The 27,471-nt window shown below is 38.7% G+C and overlaps 1 protein-coding gene and 1 pseudogene across 1 annotated transcript in view; one reads left to right on the forward strand and one right to left on the reverse strand.

The window, feature by feature from the left end:
* The window catches only part of CAMKMT (calmodulin-lysine N-methyltransferase), a 405,821-nt gene that overhangs the window by 170,148 nt on the left and 208,202 nt on the right, over nucleotides 1-27,471 (forward strand). The window lies entirely within an intron of this gene.
* LOC120360907 (large ribosomal subunit protein eL8 pseudogene) lies at nucleotides 6,201-7,049 on the reverse strand (annotated as a pseudogene).

The following is a 27,471-nucleotide window of genomic DNA, read 5'->3' on the forward strand; positions in this document are numbered from 1 at the left end:
CTACTATTGTCAGCTTCTGTATTTGGTGTGTTAGATGAGTACAACAATTTGCCTTCCCTCAAACAGCATAAAGCAAGTTGGAGAAAACTGGCGTGGAAAGAAACAATGACAAATGCACAATAGCTATAATAGGATGCATATTTTCTAATGGGAAAACAAAAGAGGAAATGTATTTTTATGTGAAAGCCAGGAAAGGTGTCACCAGTAAGACACATTTGTAAGGGCGGCACAATATGGAGATAATGAAGCTGAAAAAATTTATGAGGACTTTATAAAGTCATGTTAAACAATTTTACTTTTATCCTGAAGGTAATCGTATGCCATTAAAGTTTTTCTCTTTTTTTGAGATGGAGTCTCACTCTGCCCAATGGCATGATCATGGCTCACTGCAACCTCTGTCTCCTGGGTTCAAGTGATTTTCTTGCCTCAGCCTCCTGAGTAGCTGGGTTTATAGGTGTGCGCCACCATGCCTAACTAATTTTTGTATTTTTAGGAGAGACAAGGGTTTCACCATGTTTGCCAGGCTGGTATCAAACTCCTGACCTCAGGTGATCCACCTGCCTCAGCCTCCCAAAGTGCTGGAATTACAGGCATGAGCCACCATTCCTGGCCTAAATATTTTTAAACAGAGTGATAGATCACATACTTGTTTTAGAAATACAACTTTAAGATGGCAGATACCTGCTTCTTTTTTCTGAGCGGCAAATCCAATAATCTTATTTAAACAACAACAACAACAACAACAAAAAAAAAAAACAGATTTTTTTTGTTTTTTTTGAGATGGAGTTTCACTCTTGTCACCAAGACTGGAGTGCAATGGTATGATCTTGGCTCAGTGCAACCTCTACCTCCTTGGTTCAAGCAGTTCTCCTGCCTCAGCCTCCCAAGTAGCTGGGATTACAGCCACTTACCACCACACACAGCTAAGTTTTGTATTTTTAGTAGAGATGGGGTTTCACCATGTTGGGCAGTATGATCTCAAACTCCTGATCTCAAATGATCCATCCACCTTGGCCTCCCAAAGTGTTGGGATTACAGGCTGAGCCACTGCCCCTGGCCGAGAATGTTGTATCTAGCAAAATTATCCTTCATAAATAAAGGAGAAATAAATTCTTTCACAGGCATGCAAAAGCTGATGGAATTCATCACCATTATGCCCTACAAGAAATGGGTAAGGGAGTCCGAAACCTGTGAAAGGCTCACTGGTAAAGCAAAAGAACAAATGAGGAAGAGAAAGGACCAAAACGCTACTGCTAAAGAAAAACACCAAACCACAATTATAAATAATAAGAGATGAAGAAAGGAACAAAGAATATGTAAAACATTAAGAACACGATTAACAATATAACAGAAACATATCAATAATACTCTCCAATGTAAGTGGATTAAATTTTTCACTTAAAAGATACAGACTGGCTGAATGTATTAAAAAACATTAGCTAACTATATGCTGCTTACAAGAAACTCACTTCACCTGTAAAGACATGAATAAACTGTAGGTAAAGGGATGGAAAAATATATTTCATGCAAACAGAAACCAAAAGAAGCAGGAGTAGCTATAGTTATATAAAACAGACTTTAAGTCAAAACAGTAAAAAGACACAAAGAAAAGTTATATAATGACAAAGGAATCACTTCAGCAAGAGGATGTAACAATTCTAAATATATATGCACCCGACACTGGAACACCCAGATTATAAAGCAAATATTACTAGACCTAAATGAAGAGATAGACTTCCTAAAAAGTAATAGTTGGGAATTAAGCATTCCACTCATAGCAATAGATAGATCATCCAGACCTGAAAATCAACAAAGAGACATTGGCTTTACAAACATTTATACAACATTTTGCCCCAACAGCTCTAGAATACACTTTCTTCTCATCATTATATGGAACATTCTCCAGGATAGAACATATGTTAGGCCAGAAGACAAATCTCAAAAAATTTTTAAGAATAGCAGTCATATCAGTGTCTTCTGAGACCACAATTAAACTGGAAGTCAATAGAAATCAAGAATAATTTGAAGACTATACTAATACATGGAAATTAAACAACATGCTCCTGAATGACCATTGACTAAATGAAGAAATTAACATGAAAATTTAAAAAAATCTTAAAATGGAAACACAACATAACAAAATCTTCAGGATACAACAAAAACAGTGTTAAGAGAATTTTATAGCATTCAATGCCTACATCAAAAAAGTAGAAAGATTTCACATAAATAATCTAGCAATGCACCTCAAGGAACTTGAAAAGCAAGAACAAACCAAACCTAAAATTAGTAAAAGGAAAGAAATAATAAAGATCAAATCAGAACTAAATAATATAGAAATTACAAAACATAAAAAAGGATCAGTGAAATGAAAAGTTGGCTTTTTGTAAGATTAAAGTTGATAAACCGCTATGACCAAAAATTGCTATAGCCAAAGAAGGGAGAAAGAGGTATTAGTATGAAAACTGACACATAGACTAATGGAACAGAACAGAGATGTCAGGAATAAATTCACATTTTTACAGACAACTGATTTTTCACAAAGGCAACAGAACATACATTGTGGGGACAGTCTCCTCAATAAATAGTGCTGGGAAAACTGGATATTTATATGCAGAAGAGTGAAACTGGACCCATATATCTCTTCATATACCAAAATATCAACTCAAGATGAATTAGGGACTTATATGTAAGACCCCAAACTATGAAACTATTAGAAGAAAACATAGGGGAAACAGTTTGGGACATTGGTCTAGGCAAAGATTTTATGGCTAAGACTTCCAAAGCATAGACAACAGAAACAAAAATGTACAAATGGGACAATATTAAACTAAAAACCCTTTGCAGAGCAAAGGAAACTGTCAACAGAGTAAAGGCATAACCTTCTGAATGGGAGAAAATGTCTGCAAACTATTCATCTGACAAGGGACTAATATCCAGAATATACAAGGAACTCAAACAACAGTAAAACAAACAAACAAACAAATAATTCCATTAAAAAGTGAGAAGGGGCATGAATATACATTTATCAATAGAAGACATACAAATGACCAACAGGTATATGAAAAAATGTTTAACATCACTAATCATCAGGGAAATGCAAATGAAAACTACAATGAGATATCATTGTATCTTACCTCAGTTAGAATGGCTGTTATTAAAAAGACAAAAAACAACAGATGCTGGTGAGGATGGGGAACAAAAGGAACTCTCTGTCTGTCTGTCTGTCTCTCTCTCTCTCTCTCTCTCTCTCTGTCTCTCTCTCTCTCTCTCTTTTTCTTAATTCTGAGACAGGGTCTCATTTCTGTCACCCAGGCTGAGTGCAGTAGTGCAATTATGGCTCACTGCAGCCTTGACTTCTGGGCTCAAGTGATCATCCCACCTCAGCCTCCCAAGTAGCTGGTACTATGGGCATGTGCCAACATGCTCAGCTTATGTTTTATATTTCGTAGAGAGAGAGTCTTGCTATGTTGCCCTGGCTGTTCTTGAACTCCTGGATTCCAGTGATTCTCCTGCCTTGGGCTCCCAAAGTGTTGGGATTGTAAGTGTGAGCCACTATGCTATGTAAATTAGTACAACCTCTATGGAAAACAGTATGGAGATTCCTTAAAGAACTAAAAGTAGAGCTGTCATTCAATCCAGCAGTCCTGCTACTGGGTATCTTCCCAAGGGAAAAGAAATCATTTTAAAAAGGCACATGCACACACATGTTTATAGCAGCAAAGTTTACAATTTCGAAGATATGGAGCCAATCTAGTGCCATCTAATCAATGAGATAAAGAAAATGTGGTATATATACCATAGAATACTACTGAGCCATAAAAAGGAATGAAATAATGTTTTTCTCAGCAGTTTGAATGGAGTTGGAGGCCATTTTTCTTGGTGAACTAACTCAGGAATGGAAAACCAAATATGGTTTATTCTCACTTATAATTGGGAACTAAACTACGAGGAGGTAAAGAAACAGAATGATATAATGGACTTCAGGGACTCAGGAGGAGAGGTTGGGATGGGGGTGATAGTTAAAAAGGCTACATACTGACCACAATATATACTGCTAGAGTGATGGATGCACTAAAATCTCAGAATTCACTGCTGTGGATTTTATCCGTGTAACCAGAAACCACTTGTATCCCCAAAGCTATTTGAATAATAATTTTTTTAAAAAAATTTTAGCTTCAAACCTAAGGAAAAATTGCATGCCATTTGCTTATACTTGGATACCCTTTATAATAATACCAATTATTAAATCTGCCCCATTTATTGTACAGCAAATAATTGGTATACCAGTTATTTGCATCTACCATTCTCTCTCTCTCTCTCTCTCTCTCTCTCTCTCGCTCTCCCCCCTTCCCCTCCCTCCCCCCCTTTCTGTGTGTGTGTGTGTATGTGTGTGTGTGTGTGTGTGTGTGTGTGTAATACTTCTTGGCTGAGTATACTGTGGCTCACGCCTGTAATTCCCCACTGAGGCGGGTGAATTGCCTGGGCTCAGGAGTTCGAAATCTGCCTGGTCGACATGGTGAAACCCTGTTCCTACTAAAAATACAAAAAATTAGCTGGGCATGGTGGTGGGCGCCTGTAATCCCAGCTACTCAGGAGGCTGAGGCAGGAAAATGGCTTGAACCCGGGAGGCAGAGGTTGCAGTGAGCTGAGATTGTGCCATTGCACTCCAACCTGCATGACAGGGTAAGACTCTCTCCAAAAAACCAACAAACAAAACAACAGCAACAACAACAAATTTCTCTGTATCTCTTTATATCTTTTAAATCTATTTTTATCTATCTGTCTATATTATTTTTTTGAACCGTTTACAAGTAAGTTGCAGACATGGTGTCCCTTTACTTATAAGTACTTCAGTGTGAATTTTCTAAGAACAAGAATATCCGCTTATGTAACGACATTCCAGTTATTAAAATCAGGAAATTTGGTGTTGGTGCAAAACTGTGATCTAACCATATTTAGATTTCATCAGTTGCCTCAATGATAGTCTTTATAGCTATTTTTCTTTACACTAATGCCAGTTCACAATCATGCCTTTCACTTGCTTGTCATGTCTATTTAGTCTTTAACCTTGAACAGTTCCTCAGCCTTTCTTTGGTCTCTTTTACCCTTGACAATTTTGAGGAATAAAGGCCAGTTATTTTCTTGAATGTCCTTCAGTCTGGATTTGTCTTCGGCTTTCTCATGATCATCTTTGGGTTAGGCACTTGTGTTATTCAGTGGATTCAAATCTTTTGCTTTCATTATTTATTCTGATGTTCAAATTTTCCCAGATTTTGTCTGTGAGAGCCCCTTCAAGCTGGCCCCCTTGTCCTTTTGACATGATCTTACCATTCTTTGTATACTTTTAACTTTCTAATACAACACTGTGTTCCAGGATTATCTTGTACTTTTCTCTGACATAGCCATGGAACCAGCAAGTCCTCCAAGGAACATTGATTCATTTTAGTGGAAAGTGTTATTTAAAAACCCAGATCTGAGATCAGGCCAGTGGCTCATGCCTGTAATCCCAGCATTTTGGGAGGCTGAGGTGTGCGGATTCCTTGAGTTCAGGCATTCAAGACCAGCCTGGGCAACATGGTGAAACCTCATCTCTAACAAAAATGCAAAAATTAGCCAAACATGGTGGTACATGCCTGTAGACCCAGCTGCTTGGGAGGCTGAGATGGGAGGAACACTGAACCCTAGAAGGTCAAGGCTGCAGCAAGTCATGATTACGCCACTGCACGTCAGCCTGGGCAGCAGAGCAAGACCCTGTCTCAAAAAAGAAACTAAGATATGGGTTCAAGACATGCCCATTGTTACTGGGATGTAATTGCTTTTAGGCCCCCACAGGGTACAAAGCTAAAAACATTTATATTTATATATGTGAATCTCTGATCTATTTGAAGTTTACTCTTGTGCATGATATACATGTGTCTAATTACATTTTTTCCAGATGGCTCTGCATTTATCCTAGCATCATTTACTAAAAAGTTCATCTTTGTCTCAGTGATTTTACATGCCATTTTATTATATACTAATTTCCATATGTACTCAGGTATATTTCTGTACCTTTTATTCTATTCTACTGGTCGTTCTATTTATGGGCCAGTATCACAATGTTTTAGTTACAAAAGCTTAATGTTTTAATGTTGGTATGGCTAGTCCCTTCTCGTAGGTTTTCATTATCAATATTTCCTGACTAAATTTGCATGTTATTTTTTTTTGAAGGAAAATTTGTATTATTTTTTACAAAAAAATTTTACAATTTAACCCAGTTTTGTGGCCAGTTCTTTAGCCTTTGCCTTTTCAAGCTTGGCGATGGGAGCCACAGACTTGGGACCCAGGACATTGCCTCCCCAGTGACGGCGGATCTCATCATATCTATCATTATAGTTGGTGCGGATAGCTTCCACCAGCTTAGCCAAAGCACCTTTGTCTTCCGAGTTCACGTGTTTGAAGGCGACAGTGGTGCAGGTCTTCCTGTGGACCAGACGTCCCAGTCTTGCCTTCCCCTTGATAATGCAGTAAGGGACTCCCATTTTACGACACAGGGCAGGCAAGAAGACAGCGAGCTCAATAGGGTCCACGTGGTGGACTATCACCACCAGCTGGGCTTTCTTGTTCTCCACCAAGGTGGTGACAGTGTTAACTCCTGCTCGAAGGACAGGTGGTCTCTTAGTGGGGACGTCCCCTTTGCCAGCCGCTTTCTTCTCGGCCCGGGCCAACAGCCTCTGCTTCTTTTCTTTCTTCGTCTCTGTTCTATACTTGTGGGCCAGCTTAAGCAGCTGAGTAGCTGTTTGACGGTCCAGGGCCTGGGTGAACTGGTTAATTGCAGGGGGCACTTTCAGCCGCTTATAGAGGATGGCTCTTTGCCGCTGCAACCTGATATAGCGGGGCCATTTCACAAAGTGGGTGAGGTCTCTTTTGGGCTGGACGTCTTGTCCAATTCCAAAATTTTTCGGCCTTTTCTCAAATAGTGGATTCACCACTTTCTTGGCCTCCTGCTTATTCACGACAGCAGGGGCCGGAGCCACCTTCTTCCCCTTGGCTTTCTTTCCTTTCGTCATCTTGGGCGTCGGGAAGAGAGCGCATGTTATTTTTTCATATGAACTTTAGTACCAACTTAGTTCTGTTTTAAAAAATGTGGTATTTTTACTGAAATTGCATTGAATTTATAAATTAGCTTAGAGAGAACCAACATCTTTATGCTGTTGAGTCATTCTGTGTTATTGTAGGGGGTGTCTTTCCGTTTGTTCAAGTCTACTGTTGGGGTTTTCAGAATCTTTTAAAATTTCCTCACTTAGATTTTGCACATTTCTTACTATGCTTATCTGTATCTTATTTTCTATGTTGCTATTAAAAGGAGGTTTTCTGATTATTATGTATGTAATGTACAGTATTTGAAGCCTATCAGTTTCTCAATATAATTTTATATCCTGCTACCTTACTGTATTTTTACCGTTTAAGGATACATATACATAAGCCTAGGTAACTTGGTGAAACCCATCTTGACAAAAAAGTACAAAAATTAGCTGGAGGCCAGGCGCGGTGGCTCAAGCCTGTAATCCCAGCACTTTGGGAGTCCGAGGCGGGTGGATCACGAGGTCAAGAGATCGAGACCATCCTGGTCAACATGGTGAAACCCCGTCTCTACTAAAAATACAAAAAATTAGCTGGATGTGGTGGCGTGTGCCTATAATCCCAGCTACTCAGGAGGCTGAGGCAGGAGAATTGCCCGAACCCAGGAGGCGGAGGTTGCGGTGAGCCGAGATCGCGCCATGGCACTCCAGCCTGGGTAACAAGAGCGAAACTCCTTCTCAAAAAAAAAAAAAAAAAAAAAAAAATTAGCTGGGCATAGTGATGCATCCTTGCAGTTCCAGCTGCTCGAGGGGCTGAGATAAGAGGATTGCTAAAGCCCAGGAGGTCGAGGCTGCAGTGAGCCATGAGTTTGCCACTGAACACCTGAACACCAGCCTCGATGGCAGAGTGAGATTCTGTCTCAGAAAAAAAAAAAAGATACAGATATGTTTTTACTAAGACTATTACTTTAGAAAAGCTATAAAAACAGCCATATTTTTGTCTCTATCAATATAGTCAGCTCAAGTCTCCCCTGTGAACATAAATTATTTTCTGATATTGTTTTGGTGCTTAAGGAGACACATAATTTTATTCAAGTAATTTGGAGTATATTCAGCAAGCATAGAGTTGCCATTGTACAAATATATTTTTTCCATATAGGGCCCTCAAAAATCAACTGGAAAATTCTCAAGCCAGTACTTATTGAGATATTGCCAGGCATAAATAGTGCTAGGCATTTGGGGTTACGACAAAAAGAATGGAAGATGCTGACAACCAAGACCTGCACTCGAGTTGCTTAGAGCCTAACTCAGGAGATAAGACACATGCACACACACACTCTCTCTCTCTCCATATATGTATATATTTCTATATATGTATAAAGAAACTTGGCTGGCAGTTCAAGGCATTATATGGAAAGATCTAAATGAGTTAGTTGCAAGACAAGAAAGAGATCAAAGGAAGAAGAAAGAGGGAGAGGGGAGGTTTCCTGGGAGAGGCAGAGACACTGTCAGGCCTAGAAGCAGGGATGGTATTCTGAGAAACTGGGGTCTCAGGATAGCAGTTATGGGATACTTAAGACAGGGACCAGATAAAAGATCATTCCAGCATGGCTTCATCGGGAGAGCTGTGTGTGGGAGATAAAACTGGAAACCCAGACTAATTTAGGTCAGATGGTGAGAGGTCCAGGGTGTCAGGTTAGAGAGCTTAGGCTTTACTTCCCTTCATCCTCCATTCCTCACTACTATTAAGCTTTTAACAGTTAAACTTTCTTATTAAAATAGAGAACCGAGTTTAGGTATCATACAGCTCCTTTGATGCAATTATCTCTTACTAGTTGATAACTAGGAGAATAAAGTAGGAATAAGCTGGAAATCATGTCATTGAGATGTGATTTTCCTGCTTTTTAAATTAATGCTTTGAAGTGATTGGGGCAAGCTTTCTCCCAATTAAAGAGAAATCTTAGCACTTTATGAAGACCTTAAAAAAAAGCTGAGAATCTATAGAAAAGCCTTGTTTTAGTGAAAATAGTGGCAAATTTAGTGGCTTTTAGAGCCTATATTTCTTCCAGTATGATTTCTGCCATGTAAGTGTAGCCACCAGCACAAATGAAGAGGCTGCAAAGCCATTTTCCCATATTAAGACAGTGAATTAATAAAGAGGGCTCTGTTCCGGATTAATTCTACTTTTAATTTAAATATAAAATGGTCTCTTTAGAATCAAATGCTCTGGGGGACCTAAATCTAGAAGGAGGAAGTATGAGCCCCCAGGATTAAGGCTACAAAGAACTGACTGTGGTGCTCAGTGTAAACAACAGTTGAGATGAACTTTGCTAGTACTTTTATTAGGATTGTTATTATTTTTATTTATATTGTGGGTAAAGAGTTTTGAGTGGTTAAACCCAACCCTATTTTTCTTATAAGCCATATTATTATTATTATTTGGTGCATAATTTTGCAGAATGCAAGGATTTTCAGAAAAGCTAGGTGGGTGGTTTTCTAAGACATAAAATTTGAAAATACCAAATATTTACACAACATAATTGATGTAATGCAGTAATAAGTACTTTATTTCTCTGAAAATTTTATCCTCACTTGTAAAAATCAGAATACTTATTTTAGTAGCATCTTATCTACTTAACTTTCATTGTTTGTTGACTGAAGTATTTAGAAAATAAAAATTAATGTAGGAAAACCTTCTGGTTGAGTTAGCATTTATTTTAGTTTCTGTGTAGAAGGTAGCAAATATTGGTTAAACCAAAGCTCAGGGGGTAAGATAGGCCGAATGAAGTTTACAAGATTCTATATGCTTTCTAGACAAAAATCTACTAGGCTACTGTTGGAAAAATAATTTGAAAAAGACTTGTTTTTGAGTCGGCTTAAAATTTTTAATTTAGTGCCCCCCAAAAGAGGAGTATGAGAAAAACATTTAAATTTTGGTATTATGTTTAAAACATCCCATGTTTATTACTAAAATAGTCCATGAAATTCTTTTCCTGTGTAAAAAATTATTTCAGTGATTACCTGGACATTTGGGAAAGTTAGCAATTAATGCCAAGGATTATTTATATTGTCACTGGTTCAAAAATGCCTGTTTATACAATCAAGACTCCCAGCAGCTTGAGCCTTCTTTTTCTTTTTGAACTGATAGAGTCAATGGTTAAAGGACAAAAAAATTCTACATTGATTGAGTTACAAATGAATACAGTGTTAATTAAGCCAGGCCATTGTCTTTAAAGTGGAGTCAGTACATTGAAGTCAGATTTCTCTTGCTGTTTAGTCAAACTGCCTAAGGCTGCAACTGCTTCCTTATTAGGTTACTGGCTTCAGGGAGATGTCATTGTTTGCTGCTGTAGCTAGGCTTTCTGTTAAAAATCACAGCATGAGGCTTAAACTGCTGCAACCATTATCCAGTGCTAACATGTCGCTAAAGGTCTGCTAATAGAACAAGAGGAAGAATATCAATCTTTAATTTTAGATCAACTGAGTAACCTGTAGCTGTTCATTTTCTCTCATCAACCCATTTAAAACAAGACTAGAGTGATCCTTTGATGGGCAGACTATAACATTCTAATATTTTTTGCCTTGTCTTATCAGAGGAAAATTTAGACTTTTAGTAAGACTAAAGGATAGAAAAAATACACTGTAAGTACATTTCTCAAAGATTTTATTTAAGAGGTAGGATTATCTAATATAATCCAATCATGAGTAGGTTATTATAAATAATTTTTTAAAAGAATGATTTTGTTTACTTTTCTGAAATTTACTTTTTAGGTAAAAGCTAATCAATGAGGACATACTACAGTGGTCCAAAAAGCAAATTTTCCATAGACAGCAGAAACTCTTTCAAGCTTTAGATGACAACCAACTTACGTTTACCTATTCAAATATAATAAACAGAATTAGAATTTAGCAGCTGCTAGCTTCCCCTTATATAGAGCTCAAGGCTCTGTCACAGTATGGGGCAAAATTAAAGAAAGCATCATGGCCTGCTCTTAGGAGAGGGGAAGAGGAAAGGATTTCTTCTGCAAACCACCATTAGCAATGCGAGTTCCCAAACATCCCAAGTGATCCTGGACCAAGTACTACATCCTTAGCAAATAACATATAATAGTAAGAGCAACGTACAATTTAGTAAACTTTACAGTCCCCAGGTATATCTGTCTTTTATTTAAATTAAAAAACAAATTACTACTCTGAGCCTGTCACTTTACTAGGCATTGAGAATGTCAAAATGAGTCATAATATGTGTACCCTGCTCTTCCTCATGGAACTTACAGTCTATTACTGATCCTCTGCATAAAACCTTTCTCAGAGCTAGTAAACATGCAGTTTTTGTTTGTTTTGTTGCTGGTGAGGAAGTTGAGATGCAGGGAGGTTGTGACTTGTCTAAGGTCACAAGGTAAGTGGCAGAGTAAGGATTAGAAGAATCCAGTTTTCTAACTTCTAGACTTGGTCTTTTTTTTTTTTTTTTTAACTGTATCAAGATGAAGATACCAGAAGAGAGAAGGGGATTATGAAGGCACAGTTTTAATGGACACCTTGTAGAATAATGCAAGAATGGAGTAACAATGTGGGAGCCTTTTATTAAAAAAATTAATTCTAAGGATGAAAATCCAGAAACCAGATATAATTTAAGTATCTTCAAAAGGAGGGATCATCAATGCATTTAAAACGGGACGAGAGTGATCCTTTGATGGGCAGGCTATAAGATTCAAATATTTTTTGCCTTCTCTTATCAGAGGAAAATTTAGACTTTAAAGAATAGAAAAAATATAAGTACATTTCTCTTAAAATTGTATTTAGGGGTAAGATTAGCAAATTGCATCTTTTATATAGAGAGTTATCTTTGTTCTATAACAGTCATCAGTATCTGATCACATTCTTTTGGATCTGGCTATCTTAGATTGCTAGGACACACACACACATGCACACACACACACGTGCACACCCTACACCTATGACCAGTTTCACATCTAAGATCTGACATTTAGCCCTAAAATCTCCTTCTTAGCCCAAAGCTGCTGTTGGCCTTGTCCTGGGCATTCCAACTTTTAGCATTTTCTTCAGTGGTCACTTGTGTGATGCATCTCTCCTGAGGTCTACATCAGAGCAGGCTCAGCCTCATTCTGCCACGACCATTTCCATCATCACAAGTACTTGATCTGTTTCACGTTTTATGGAATCGATAAATCTCATCCCTAAAGAGTCCAGCAGGCCTTTGATTCCTGACCTGACATTTGCTAATGCTATTCCTGATGACCTGCCACTACGGATCTGCAGCACTGCACTCTGTGTTTGACAACACTCATAATATGAATCAATATTCAGCATTCAGTAAGTGAGCTGGGGAGTCATTTCACTGCTGCAAAAGGCTGCGTTGCCCCTGGGCAGCTGTCAGAAATGGGTAGTTATTAATAGCCCTCTCTTTTCACTTAGCATAGTCAGTAGGGGTCAGGCATGAAATGATTTAATCAGTTTATGATATCTGTGACAGAGAGCACTTAAAATGTAATCACAAAATTTAGGTAGAAGTGTCCCTGGGCTGTTGTAATGTTTTTCTCACTTAATTTTCCCTAATGCTGATACAGTGTAGTGCACACCAAGAGACTGACCATACAACAGAATGACATGTGACTTGGTGTTAGTTTCATTTCTCCCTCAGTAGAGTTGCCTTTTTAGTGGGGGTTTTCACTTTACAATATAGACTGTAAATCCCTAAGGGTGAGTGAGTATAAATCCCTTGGGTTGGCTTGCCTGGCTCAGCAAAATATGTCCAAAATGTGTTGAGGGGTCTTGAGGGTGGAGAAGAACTTGATAGAGCAGAAAAATCTCAGTTTCAGGTTTTTTGTTATTGTTGTTTTCTGTCAAAGAAATGTGAATGTGCTAGGATTCAGAGGACATTTTTCGAGCACACAAACCTCCAGTAGAACAATATCAGTAGTGTTATTGGGGCCTCTGGCAGTCACTTGGAAATTAGCTCAGTAGAAGTAAGAGTGAAAACTGTTCTAAGCTGGTAGCTGGAAGGACAGTACCTCAGCAGGGATTAGTGAAGCTGGGAATTCAGGGTTCAAGTAAGAGGAGGGGCTCTAAAACATGTTAGATGATGCTGGCGTGGTGGTGCATGCTTGTGGGGCTACTCTGGAGACCAAGGCAGGAGGATCATCTGAGACCAGGAACTCAAGGCTGCGGTGCAAGTGATTGTGCCTGTGAGTAGTCACTGCACTGCAGCCTGGGCAACATAGCAAGACCTCATCTCTAAAAAACAAGAAAGATATGATAGGCGAAAGATGAACCTAAAGTTAAAAGGCAGTGAATAAAATCATTACAGGTGTAAAAGTTAGCAATGCATGGAACAAGATTAGATTAGTACAATGTTTGGGTCTTGGGATCTGGAATATAATGCTATCTCTGTACCATCATTTCCTCATTTGAAATAATACCCATTTCATAGGGTTATTATGAGAATTAAATAAGAGCTTATGTAATGTGTCTGGCACATAGGAGGCGTTCAAATGATAATACTTCTTCTTCTCTCTCCTTATCTCTAACAGCCTAAATTTAGCTAATTATAATGCAAAAGGGAGGGCAAGTTTTGAAATGAAGCTGCAGTGGAAAGGGATCATCATGACAGCTGTCCTTGACTGTCCCTCCTGCAGTACTGTTTTTGCTACTGGCTGCTTGGCTGTCAGAGGCACACTAATCACTCTAAATATCCTGATAGAGGAGTGGGGAAGAACCTGGCCCTGGACATTTTCCTGCAGATTTAGGGAAACAGAAGAAAGAGAAAAGCATAGAATATGCTGAGTTCAGATTTGTGATTCTAATGTTAATTAATGATTGCCTTCAAATGAGCTTAGTTCTTTTATTCAACAGGTATTTGCTTAGCATCCTACTATGTGCTTTCTATGTGTTGGCAAAGTTTATGGGGACAACCAGCTCGAGGCCCCTCCTGCCTCATTCCTGACTCTGTTGGGTATCATAGGATGAATGTTAGACAAAGACATGCCTCTTCTGTATTTCTCCGTGAACCCAGAAACTTAAAAGCTCTGCCACTGTCCAAGACCCACTTATGTCTAAGTGCTTTGATTTTACTCATTCTTTGACTCTCTTTCTAAGCTAGAAATCCATGGTATCACATGAAACCACAAGTCCTGAAAACAGGTGTCTCTTGTGGTAGGCAGACTTCTAATACGGCTCCCAAGATTCCTGGCCCTGTTGTACACATACCTTCTCCAAGGTATTTAGCCATGCAATATCTAGGTACTGCTGTGGAAAGATTTTTGCAGATGTAGTTAAGGTCCCAAATCAGTTGACCATAAAGCAGTGACATTATCTGAGTAGATCTGACCTAATGATGTAACCCCTTTAAATCTGGGTCTAGAGATCAGAGACAGGAAGTCAGAGATTGGAAGCAGAAGGATTTGCTGGCTTGAAGATGGAGGCAGCTATGTAGCAAGGAATGTTTTAACTGAGAGTGGCCCTTGGATGCCGGCAGCAAGGAAATGGGGACCTTGATTCTACAACTGCAAGGAGCTGAATTTTGCCAGCAAGAATGAGCTTGGAAGCAAAATTTCTTTAGAGCCCCCAAACGAGAACTCAATCTTGTTGCCACAGTTATTTCAGCCTTGTGATTCCCTGAGCAGAGAATTCAGCCATGCCATATCAGACTTTGGACCTATGGAATTTTGAGCTGATAAATGAGTGATGGTTTAAGCTGCTAAATTTGTGGTGATTTGTTATGCACCAATAGAAAACTAATACATCTTTGTTTACATCTTGCCTGTTCCACATTTGTTTCCTCCTAGATCAGAAGGAAACATGATCTCCTTTTTCTATTTTCAAATCTTATGTCTCTTTCTGGTACGGCTAAGATCTTCTTTCTGTTGGAGAAAAATGTTCATTCATTTGCCGAAAGAGATGATTGCAATCTTCTGAAGCTAGAGAATGCCTAAGGCTCTCTCACTAGTTTACCAGCTCTGCCCAGTTCTTTGGGCTCTCTTTGGTGACTAATCACTCAAGCATCCTCCTCTCCAACCCCTAGGGGAATTCTCTGCCAGATTACTATGATTATAGTTTTATAATCCAAAAAAAAAAAAAAACCTAAAAATGTATGGAGTGGCAGACATAATTCACCCCAAGGGAAGAGAAGCACCTCACACAGCAAGAAGACTCAGTTTTTCTGTCTAGTCACTTGCCACAATCTCTTGAACTAAAAACTGCAATTACTTTCGCACCAACCTAAAATGTCTATACGATTTTTTTTCTTTTTTCCTTAGAGACAGGGTCTCACTTTGTTGCCCAAGCTGGAGTGCAGTGGTGATGATAACTCAGTGCAACCTCGAACTCCTGTATATTTTAGAAACACTTCTTGGCAGAGGATAATTATACTTTTGCTTATTTATTGGCTTAAGTATCCCAAAAGTCTCAAACTTCAGTAAGTAAGCTTATGTCCTATGTGATGTCTGTAAACTCTACTCCCTCTTGGACCTACATCCTAGAACAGGACATAGGGGGTCTTCTTCAACTCTGGCCATACATTTTTGTCTCAGACCCAGTTTTATCAATGTTAAAAGTCATGGTATTATGTGAAGAGTGTCATATCCATCCTTCCGTCATTCAGTGTGGAGTTCTGATAGACTTTATAGATTCTAGGATTTTTGAAATAGGAGAGATTCATTCTGACCTACCTGAATTGAAAGCCATATTAAAATGTGTGCAGGGAATGGGGAAGGGAACTATGGAGAAAGGGAATGTGTGTGTAGTCTTATTCACAGAAATACCTTGCTGAAGAGCCAATACCAGCACAAAGAACATCAGCATATATGTTTTTAAGACTGATGGCCATGATGATTCACACCTATAATTCCATCACTTTGGGAGGCTAAGGTGGGTGGATTGCTTGAGCCCACAAGTTTGAGACCAACCAGGGCAACATAGGATACCTTGTTTCTATAAATCATTAAAAAATTAGCCGGGCATGGTGGCACATGCCTGTAGTCCCAGCTACTCTGGAGGCTGAGGTGGGAGGTTTGCTTAAGCCTGGGAGGTTGAGGGTTCAGTGACCTATGAAGGTGCCACTGTACTCCAGCCTGAGTGAAAGAGTGAGACCCTATCTCAAAAAAAAAAAAAAAAAAAAGACTGCAGTCATATAAGAGCACATTTACATATAAAATGCATATATAGAATATTTCATATATGAAGATGGATAGTAAAGGAATTAAATCAATTACAGAATGTCTAATATAAAGTTATCACTAAGCTGAACTCTTAGGGAGACACCGAACCCAAGGAATTTATAGGCTCCTTATATCTTTTTTCTGTTCCATGTGGTATGAGAGAAGTCAGTTACCAAGATCTATTGACCATCTGTCCCCTCTTTTCTGAACCAAAGGTGTATTCTAAAAGCGTGCAGTGACTGGATGAATCAAATTCTGTCAGTTCCTCTTTACCAGTTGTTTTGTAATTTGGGATTAAATCAATGATACATTGTATTGTACATTGATTGAGGTGGTGTTCCATACTTAAAGTGAGAACTGTTACAAGTTATCAGAGGAAGGTGTTCTATATATTCTCTGTACATCTTCATAAAGACTGCCAAGAAAGGGGCTTGAGACTAAAGTCTTAAACAACTCATTCATGAATGTCCATCTATCTAAACTTCTGTACACAATATATGACAACTTTAAAGACCTGAAAACCAAGTGTTTTCAAAATCATTTTCTTCAGTGTTTTATTATAAAAAGTCTCATCTATTCTACCTAGCCACATAATTCCAGGTGGTGTTCTAGGGTTCAGGGTAGGCTACATGGCAGTAATGTAGTCACAAGATCATGCAGTCCTGTTTAATTGGGGCAGAAACCCACATCTGCAAGATCTTTATTCTCTCAGATTGCTGAGACAAAGAGCTGGATACAGGGCTTTACAGTGTCATGCAGTGGGTGCGCATGCCTTATATGTCGCATGAACTGTATTTATAAATTTACTCCAGAAACCTGAGCATGAAGACTCTAAATTCTCATTGTTCAGGTGACTCTAAGCAGATGGCATACGCGTAAGATTGGAAGGACTGGAAGTTCTAAAGGGAATTGTGCGTGTCGGCCTTTGTTTTCCACAGGCCGTTACTAGTGGGCCTTGAAACTCCCTGGAGTTTTATGCATAAGAAAGAAAGATGTCAAATTTGCCTTCTTGAGTAGTTTTATCAGGGTCACCTATGATCTGTATTTAACATTTGGTTGCGAGGGAGAGTTCCCAACAAAAAGATGCTGGAACACAGCCAGTGCATTAGCATTGAGGCCAGGCTTTCTTCAAAACATCCTGGCTGGGCTCTAAACCAAAGAATGCATTCTAAATGGCAGCAGTGGAAAAGATTTGTCAAAAACTCATGTCATTGTAGATGAATTTGCACTGAAGAATAGAGATCATTATCAGCCCAGTAAACTTTGGGACATCAGAGTGGAGCACTGTGCTAAGTGCTTTTGTACATGTCACTTCACTTCATAATAGTCCTGAGACTCACACAATTGTTTTTCTCATTTTACACAAAACTGAGGCCTATATGACCTAGTTTGTATATCTATGGAGAACTTTCCTTTTTTGGCATTATACCAGAACCAGTTTAGCTTACTTAGGGTGAAGCGTAATATGGGTTTCTAACATACGTTTTTGTGTTTTGTTTTGTTTTTTCATTTTCATTTTTTAATAGATTTAGAGGGTACAAGTGCAGTTTTGCTACATGGATATATTGCGTAGTAGTGAAGTCTGGGCGTTGAATGTAAGCATCACTTGAATAGTGTACAGCATTTTACCTGTTAGGTGATTTCTCATCTTTCATCCTCTCTCTCTCCTCCTCAGTCTTCAGTGTCTGTTATTCCACTCTCTATGTCCATGTAATATGCATTGTTTAGCGCCCATTTATAAGTGAGAACACTAACCTACAGTTTGAATGTATGTTCACAGTGATACACGATGATATATTACTGTAATCATTACTACTTTTGAATCTTTTAAATAAAATTCAGAAGAGAATTTTTTAAAAAAAATGTTGGCTTTCTCCTTAACAAGACAGACAAACTAAACCAAGTCACTTACCTATCTAGGGCTTGACATGGAGGATTTAAGAAATCCTAGAAATTGTTTCTAAAATGGAAGAGTTTACTTGGTGATCTTTACAGTCAATAACAACTCCAAGATCCTGGAATTTCATGGAGATGGAATCTTTTCGCAGAAAATACTGTGGCAGTGCTCAGAATCTGGTGTGAGTTCTGAGGCAACCACTTACCTCTATATTTTCCATTTATTAAGGACTTAACGTTTCAGGAACCATGCTAAAGCAATTTACACACATCATCTCATTTAATTCTTATAGCTGTTCTGCTAATATTATTTCCATTTTACATATGAGGAAACTGAGATACAGAGAGGCTTAAGTAATTTGTCCAAAGTCACATGATATCTGATGGTAGAGCTGAGATATGAAAACCAGCCTGTTCAACCACCAAGCTAAGCTAGCCTCTTACCACTGGGCTATTTACTTTATTTATTCAGCCTTAGGGACAGGATAAGTTTATGTCATTTAGTCAGGACCCTTCCCCCTGATAATCACTGAACAAATCAGCAATAATTTTAAAAGAAAGAGACAAATATTTTAGAGGAAGGGAATAGGAGACTTGGAAAGAAAGTAAGAGGGTGCTGTGAAAGTATATGTAAGGCACAAAGAGGCTTAGCCAAATAATTCAAAGTCAATGCTCCCTTGTCACAGAAATTAAGTACTAGATGTGTGCTATGATTTAAAGTTTCATGGCACATCAAAGTCTTTTGTTGAAAAATCTGTAACATCTTCAGCAAATAGTAGACACTATTCAAGTACCTGTAATTGACCAGGACAATATTATACTATCGGTGCTCTGTTCACTGTTGATCCAGAGGGTCACATGTGTAGATAGCATATGAACCTTTTAAATTTTGTAATCTGTTCTCTCATACAAGTGCTCTAAATTGACTTTGCATCTCTGTTATGTATAGTTTTATCCATTAAGTGGATATGACATCTTTACATTTAGAGTAAGAACTTTTTTTTTTTTTTTTTGAGACAGAGTCTCACTCTGTCACCCAGGCTGGAGTGCAGTGGCGTGATCCTGGCTTTCTGCAGCGTCTACCTCCTGGGTTCAAGTGATTCTTGTATTTAAGCCTCCTGAGTAGCTGGGAATATAGGCATGGGCCACCATGCCCTGCTAATTTTTGTATTTTTAATAGACATGGGGTTTTGCCATATTTGCCAGGCTGATCTCAAACACCTGGCCTCAAGCCATCTACCCAACTTGGCCTCCCAAAGTGCTAGAATTACACTTGTGAGCCACCATACTCAGCTACTCTTTTGTTGTTATTAGAAATGTCCTCTGAGAATGGCATTTTCTTTCTGTCACTAATCAACATTGGATGGGAAGATAGTCAACTGTTGTATTCTTTTTTTCTCTAATTATTGTCAGGGCTCTCATAGAATTTCTAACTGTAATTTTATACTAAAATAAAAAGAATAATTTACCAAATTAAGGTATTTTAATGAATTTAAAATTGACGACATCCCTCTTATAAGGTAGCTTTGATTGGCCGCTTTTATTGTGTTGTTGAGTATTCTGGTTCTGTAAAACACAACATTTTAAAAAGAGGTTGTAGGCATTAATATTAAATGACTTGCAAATGAAGTATGGAGAATCTTAGGAGGTGGCTGCCTTTTTATCTCTTTCAAGAACATAGTTTTAGAAATGTTTGCTTTATCCATTATGACCTTTTGCTACCTCATTCATTCATTCAGTAGACATTTATTGTCTGTATGTTCAGTCACAGTTTCTGGGGTGAGAATTAGACATTCAAAGACAACTAAGATAGTTTGTACCTTCAAGAAGCTGACTGTTTCGTGAGAGAGATAGGCAAGGGAGGAGGAAAATTCAGTAGTTAGTTAAACATTATGATAGAGTTATGCACTGAATGGTATGTGAGCACGGAAGTCTTCCTAGTAACCCAGATTGCCTAGGTTCAAATCATGGCTTTACCACTTGTTGACTGTGTGGCCTTAGATAAGTTACTTGACCTTTCTGTGCCTCATTTTTCATACAATCCATAGAACAGTACTTGATATACCATAAATATTCACCAGGCACAGTGGCTCATGCCTGTAATCCCAGCACTTTGGGAGGCCAAGACAGAGGGATAACTTGAAACCAGGAATTCAAGACCAGCCTGTGTTCAAGACCAACATAGTGACACCCTGTCTGACAAAAATTTAAAAAATTAGTTGAGCATAGTGGTACATTCCTATAATCCCAGTTACTTGGGAGTCTGAGGTGGGAGGATCACTTCAGCCCAGGAAGTTGAGATCAGCCTTTGCAACATAGTTAGACCTTGTCTCTACAAAATGAAAAAAAACCAAACAAACCTGGGTGTGGTGTCACATGCCTGTAGACCCAGCTATTTTGGAGGCTGAGGTGGGAGAATCATTGAGCCCAGGAGCTCAAGGCTGCAGTGAACCATGATTGCACCCTGCACTCCAGCCAAAGTGACGGAGCAAGACCATCTCAAAATAAAATGAAAACACAATAATACTGTACTAGGGTCTGTTAAATAAGATATTTAAAGCAGAATGGATGAATAGGAATTAACCAGATGAAGGGAGTTTTGGTTGGGGTGGAAGTAGGGAAGATAGGATGGTTTCGAGGAAACTGTTTGTATAGAAGGCCTTGGCAAGAGGGGTCTCAGAATGGCCGAAAAGGGTGGAAGTGGGGAGTAAGAGAATAAACAGGAGAAGTAAGCAGGAACCACATTACACAGTCTTGTCTGAAAGCATGGCAATAATTTACATTATTCATTCAGATTCACATTTTTATAATATTTCCGTGGAAGATAGATTGGAGCAGGGAAACCAGTCAAAGGCTGTCGACATAGTTCAGATAAAAAATGATTGAGACCTTAAACTAGGGATATTGGTAGTAGGGAGAGAGAAGGGAATTGACTAGAGAGGTATTAAGAAAGTGAAATTGTTAGGACTTGGTGACTGAAAGTGTGGGATAAGGGACAAGGGACAGGTGGAAATCAGATATGAGTCACAGTTTCCGGCTTGTTTGGTGTATTGCTGAAGCAGGGGCTACAGGAAGAACAGATTAGAGTGAGGATGGGGAAGGAGGATGGGTTTCATTTTAGGTATTTTTGTGTGGGTAGAGCCCGTGGGACATTTAAAAGAGCTTCCCCAATAGGACTTTGGCTGTTGAGAAAGTCTAGGGGTCAGGAGAATGGTCTCAGCTGTAGAAGTTGATTTGGGAGTTGTCTTGAAATGAACGTGAGTTGAAGCCATGAGAGTGGGTGAGATTAAGAAAAGGAATAAAGAAAGAATATAATAGAATTTAGGATAGATTCCTGGTGATCACTAATTTGAAGACTGGGTATTAGCAATGTGTATGTGTGTGTGTGTATGTGTGTGTGTGTGTGTGTGTGTGTACGCGCTAAAATAGACTGAAAGGTAATGCCAGAGAGTAGGAAAACCAGGAGAAGGTGTTGTCATAGAAACCAAGGGAGGAGAAACTTTCAAGAGCAAGAGAGTGGCCAACCATGTCAAATCCTGCAGAGCTTTTGGGTAGGATGGGGACAGAAAAGTGTCCATTGAATTTAGCAACAAAGAGGTCATTATTGATTTTGGACAGAGAGGCTTCCAGCGAGGAAGGAGTGGCAGCCAGATTGCAGTGGGCTGAGGAGTGAGTGAATGGGAGGAGCAGAAAGTATAGCTTGTTTGTAAAGGAAAATCAACACATGGGACAGCAGAAAGGGGAATGCAGGGTTATACCTGTTTATGTTGTAGGTAGCATCTTCATTACAAACAGAAAGACTATTTAAAAATACCTACAATTTTTTTTTTAATGGACTAATCTGCTGGGCGCAGTGGCTCATGCCTGTAATCCTAGCATTTTGGGAGGCCAAAGCAGGAGGATCCCTTGAACCCAGGAGTTCGAGACCAGCCTGGGAAAGATAATGAGACCCCTGTCTCTGCAAAAATAAATAAATAAATTTTTTAAAAGATACAAGTTAGGATGATGTAAGTTTATTTCTGGGAGAAAATGCACAGGAACTACCCACTCCCGCTGGAATGCAACAGCATGCAGAAGTTTTCTATTTTTCACTTTGCCTATGTGGTTTGCTTCAACTTGTTTAACTGAGAAGTTGCCTTGTTTAACTTTTCTAGAGATAGGATCCATTCATAATTAATGATAATGTGTTTTTCAAGTATTATTTATCAGAGAAATGTCCGCTAGAAATGATAATGGTACTCTGTCCTGTTTCTGCCATCACTTTAATCTTACTCATAGCTCTGTGGGGGGATAGAGCTACAAGATAAACCTCTGGTACATTTTCTAGTTTTGCTTCTGGCTTTCTTTTTTTTTTTTTTTTTTTTTTGCCCATTTAAAAATGTTAGTATATTCTCTTATTTGAGTAAATAAGACTAACACATGAAACAAATAGGAAGCAAAATAAACAGTGCCTAAGAAGTTACTTAATTTTGTGGTACTATGAGGGCGGGCCTTTGGTTGGTTTCTTTGTTTAGAGGGCCGTCCTTTTTTGAGGAAGGGGAATATTAATGGAATGGTCTGATGATGTTGCTCCTCATCTTGACCTGAGGGAATGTCTTGAACAAGTCAATTAATTTATTTCTTTCTTCTTTCCTCCCTCCTTCCCTGTCTTCCTTCCTCCCTTCCTCTATGTGTAAAATAGAAACAGTAATAGCAGTAATAATCTCTTTAGAAAAGCTTGAAAAAAAAGTGTCTAAATAAGTAGAAGAGTGGTTAGCACCGTATTTCTGAGTCCTTGTCCATTTTCTTGTTACTGGGAGGTGATCACTTTTTATGGAGAAATGATTTTTAAGGCACTTTTATTGTTTTCTACATTTTTCTAATATCATATTGCTATTTTTAAAATAGAAGGAATAGACAAAGAAGGGGGTTTAAGATTAACCATTGCTATCTGCTCTGTATCAATTTAGGTTGGTCTCTGCTCCCCACCTAACGTGTCAGTCAGTTTAAAATATCTGTTACAAGGACCCTGATTGACATTAAAGGAAAACTTACGTAATGAGTTTCACTCAGGGATGATCAACTACAGTACTATTGTGAGTTTTATGTATTTATTCATTCATTCATTCATTCATTCATTCATTCATTCGTAAGATGAGATCTTGTTCTGTTGCCCAGACTGGAGCACAGTGATGTGACTATAGCTCACTGCAGCCTCGAACTCCCGGACTCAAGTGATCCTTCTGCCTCAGCCTCCTGAATAGCTACTACCACACTCAGCTAACTTTCTGAATTTTTTGTAGAGATAGCGTCTTGTTATATTGCCCAGGCTGGTCTTGAACTCCTGGGCTCAAGCGAGCCTCCTGCCTTGGCCTTCCAAAGTTCTAAGACTATAGGAGTTAGCCACTGTGCCTAAGTAATTGTCAGTTTTCTAGTAGCTCTATTGCATTGCCCCAGCTTCCTTGCTACTTGCTAAGTTTAGACCTTGGGGTGGACCAATTTACATATGTGGGAATATACAGGGAATGCTTTTATCATCCGTTGTAACCTCAAAAGGTAGTTCCTAAGGCAGAAGTCTGTCTTCAATGCATAGAGTTCAGAGAAACTAATTAATTCTCAGAGGTGGATTGGATAAGGCAAATGTGGTACATATGCCCCATGGAATACTACACAGTCATAAAAAAAAACACAAGGAAATCATGTCCTTTACAGCAACATGGATGCAGTGGGAGGCCATTATCCTGAGCCAATTAATCCAGAACAGAAAACCAAATAGCACATGTTCTCACTTGTAAGTGAGAGGTAAACACTGAATACACACAGACTCAAAGATGAGAACAATAGACACTGGGGACTCCTGGAGAGGGATATGGAAGAGAAGTGAGGGTTCAAACATTAATTATTGGGTATTATGTTCACTACCTTGGTAATGGGATTATTAATATACCAAATTTTAGTGATACCAAATTACTCATGTGATAAACCTGCATACATACCCCCTAAACCTAAAAGTCTGAAAAATATGTGTGTGTATATAGATAGACATATGCCTATCTAATTATGTATCTATGTATATACGTATGTATGTATGTATGAATCTATCTATCTATCTAGAATCCCAAATAAAATTAATTCTCAGTTTCTACAACAGGTGATTCTTCAAAGACTTAGAACCACTAAAGCTGTCCAACTTGAACACTGTTGGATTAGGGACACAACTTAGTGGTGGTGGTGTTTTAATTAGGACATACTATTTGCAGAATCATGAAATGATGGTGTTGGAAGGAACGTATAGTCATCTACTGCAGCTTCCCCTCCAGTGGAGGAACCCCTCTAGAGCATCTGTTACAGCCTTGAGAGCATCTTCACTAATAGGAAGTGCACAATTAAACTGTTGTAGGTGTGAAGAAATGCTCTTCATAAGGAGCCTCTGTGTTCCTCCCTGTGATAATGTACATTCTTTGTTCTGCTCTCTAGAGCACCACCTTATTTTCATGACAGGCCTTCAGGTATTTCATGACAACTGTCATGGCTTTTGTAAATCTTTATTTCTTCAAACTAAGAATTCCGATTTTATCCAACCACTTATTTTTTTAAAGTGGTCTTCAGATTTTTCACCCTCTTCTCTACCAAATCTGTTAACCCTTTGAAAGGTGTGTCTTACACAGGTTGTAGTTGAGCAGACTATTATGTCAGTAGGGCTGAACCCTCTATCTTCTTACTGAAGGCTAATTATGGAGGAGGGGAAGAGTCTAGCCCCATGCCTGAAACAGTTGATTGATTTAAAATTACATAATTGGTTCATGGTAAAAGCACTTTATGACTATTCAAAATTACATTTTCTATTTGAACTGCTAGCAAACTAGGTCTTTTCCAATTTGTACATGGGACTTAATTATTTTGTTTACGATAAATAAGCTTCTCTATGTTTCTACCTGCTATATTCATTTGACTTTGAATAATATCGTTTTTTAAACTCATTTTTATGCCAATCAACGTCAATTCAAATTTTTATTCATCATCTGTATTATTAACTAGCCCTCTTGCTTTGGCTATTGGAAATGTGGAAGTTTGCCTTTGAAGTCTCTTTTTAAGTTGTCCATAAAATTTTTGAATAGGCTAGAGCTAAACACAACACATTGGGAGTTTCTCTTAAGAAAAATTGATATCCATCAACTGACTTGGCCAGTTTTTCCTGGTCTTGTCTGTAAGAATCTATCTGAGGCTTAGTTAAATGTCTTCTTGGAATTAAGAGATACTCAACATACTTGTTTTTTTAAATTAATTAATTTATTTTTTAGAGATAGAGTCTCACTTTGTTCCTCAGGCTGGAGTGCATTGACATGATCATAGCTCACTCCTTTGCTCAAGTGATCCTCCCACTCAGCCAGCCTCCTGAGTAGCTAGGACTACAGGGCCACACCACTATGCCCGGTTAATTTAAAAAAATTTTTTTTCCCGAGACAGCATCTTGCTATATTGCCCAGGCAGGTTTCAAACTTGGGCCTCAAGTGATCCTCCTGCCTTGGCCTTCCAAAGTGCTGGGATTACAGGCGTGAGCCACCATGCCGAGCAGGTGGCATCCTTCTAATGATAGCCTGATTGATCTGTCTAAAAAGAAAGAAAAAAGCATGCTCTCATTTATTAATATCTAATATTACATAGCTTGAGGTGGTATATTTAAGCTCTTTAGACAATAGTTCCACCTAATCTAATTTTTCCTTTAAAAATCGTCTGAACAAAGCCTATGCTGATCTCCATTTCCCTGGCGGCTCCCCGGTTCTTTGGGATGTCTCGAAGTTACTAATACTGATTTTGCACACTTGCCCTCAAGTTCTTTCAGGACCCTGGGGTGTAATTTGTCTAAGCTTGAAAACTTGAATTCACTTGAAGTGACTTCATGCTGTTTTCCTACTATCTTACACCTTAGATGGGACTTTGAGTCTTTCTTTTTGATTCTTGTTCTACCCTTTCCAGAGAGAAAATTAAATCGAAGCAAAAAAGGAATTGATAAGAACTGCTGCCTTCCTGTCACTCTTTAGTATTATGTCATATGGCCTGACCACTGGTTTTGTAACATTCATGTTCATCTTCTTATGCCAGACAACCTTCTTATCATCTTTATCGTTTTTTTCTTTCTTCTTGCATGCCGCAGCATTCTGGAATTTAGCCTTTCTGACACTGCGTTTTGTAGGTTCCCACCAACTTGGCAGCATACACCTGGTGAGGTGAAGCTCCTCTCCATTACTACATCTTACCAAAATGACAGTTTTGTAGCTACACTTTGAAATAGATTATCTGAATTCTCCAGCTAGCTGGTGGTTTATAGTATACATACTTCCACAAGACCGTTGCTAGTTTCCTTTCTTAATTCCCACTTATTCTTTGCTTCTTTGTGTTTGATTTTTACATGCATAAATATGTTTTTAACATACGGTTTACTTATTATTCATCCCTGTGAACTGATACATAAGCATGCGACTTTCTTTTCCTTGTTGTTTTCACTTGGGATAACCTGGTGACATTTCCCAGTATAATTCTTCTGTCTATGTCATACCTGTAGGCCTTTTTATTAACATTCCCATTTACTGTCCATCAGTTCAGTTTTTTGTCAAACATATTCTGTTGCCTTTTCAGGAGGTGAATGATCTCTCTCATTAGGAGTTTTTCAGTCTGCCAGCTTAAGCTATAGATAGAGATAAAGCAATATTATGGGGTTTAGAGCAAATGGCACCTAAGACATTGATGAGGGACTTTAAGATCTGGTCACGTTGGATTCCCTCACTCATTCGTGATAGAGAAAATAAAGTAGATCTGATGCTGCTAAATGGACAAGGAAGTAAAATTATCTATAGGAGTCTTTGGGGTCATGGATGGTTAGGAAACATTGAAGATATCACTAGGCAATGGCCGAGTAGGGAAGTAAGCCTTGGACAGGGCTGGAGAATGTAAGAGGGAGAAAAACACCTGAGCCTCCATTCAGAGCGATGGTGGTGTTGAGAAGTACCTGTGGTAGTGGACTTGCTTGTGACAGGTGGTGAACTTGTACAAAATGAAAGTAGAAGATCAAGCTGATGCTTGGAAACTGGGTAGGATGCTTGGGGTGTTCTGCCAAGGACTTTGTAATTTGCCACCCAGCTGCTGTCTGAGTAGAGAGTCCTCTGATGTGGTGAGCTAGTGAGAGGGCTAACAGCCATGCCTGCCTTCCCATTCCACTCTGTGTTCTACATCAGAATTTCAGAACCAGGGCGGTTTTTACAACGAATAAATTCTATTTTTCTTGGCACTGTCCACGGTCTCTCTTTACCCTTCTTTCTTTTCTAATCCATTTGCTTAATAATATAATTATTATTACAACA

Source organism: Saimiri boliviensis, chromosome 1 (assembly GCF_048565385.1).
Source record: "Saimiri boliviensis isolate mSaiBol1 chromosome 1, mSaiBol1.pri, whole genome shotgun sequence".
Taxonomy (NCBI): domain Eukaryota; kingdom Metazoa; phylum Chordata; class Mammalia; order Primates; family Cebidae; genus Saimiri; species Saimiri boliviensis.